This window comes from Acyrthosiphon pisum, chromosome X (genome assembly GCF_005508785.2).
Source record: "Acyrthosiphon pisum isolate AL4f chromosome X, pea_aphid_22Mar2018_4r6ur, whole genome shotgun sequence".
Classification (NCBI taxonomy): domain Eukaryota; kingdom Metazoa; phylum Arthropoda; class Insecta; order Hemiptera; family Aphididae; genus Acyrthosiphon; species Acyrthosiphon pisum.
The window spans coordinates 5,084,221-5,085,182 of NC_042493.1; positions in this window are offsets into that span (position 1 = coordinate 5,084,221).

Genomic DNA, 962 nt, shown 5'->3' on the forward strand with positions numbered 1-962 from the left:
AACAGCAAAGAAAATGTATCGGGACGCTAGAGTGGCGTGGACGTTGTGCATCGGATGGTCTTGTAAAATAACTGTTGTGCGAGTTGATCCCGTAGGGTCCTTATATAATGTGACTTTGGTGTGATCCCTTCTTCTGGTGTATCGATGTCTGCGTTTACGCATTGAAGTGTTTATGACTTTCTGTCTTCAGTGGTATGACAAAGGTGCCGCTGCTGGTAATTTATTGTGTTATGATGTCCCTACGTCTATATCGGAAATTTGTCGTCGGGGTCTTGAAGTTTATTATGAGATATAATGTGCTGTCGTCTGGCGCCGTTGATAATTGATAGTTGGTTTTTACTAAACGGCTGGTCGGAGAGGTGTTGAATATCATTTATGTCTTGCATGTGTCGTGTGTGGTGTATGAGGGAGCGTAAGTATATGCCTAATGTGTATATATGTATATGTATATTGGACCACCCCACACTCAGTACGGTTCACCATCTATTAGTTATCCTGTATTTTTATTTAAGTCTAAATATTACATATTACATACGTATTCTATCATTATCTTTGTCATATTATATACAATTCTATTGTTATTTTTATTTTATTTTCTTGTTAATGTCAATTTAAGTACTATGTAATTGTCGAACTGTAATAGTTTAAGCTGATGGTTCTAAAAAAAAAAAAAAAACTACCAACTTTTCTTTGTAGATAGTAATAATATTATCTCCAACCTTTGGTAATGGCTCAGAAGATCGACCTTTAACTTTATTACCTTTATTAGTGGTATATTCTTGACCAGAATTTCTTTTAAACTGTCTATATTTTCGGTAATCGACTGTGTCACCTTTAACACTAATTCTAATTTTTCTTGCAATGAAATTATTATCTATCTCCTCATCGTTGATCAAACCTTCCTCATGCCCTACTTTAATATTATGATCTGGAGTCCCGGGAATCACACTTATTGTATCTGA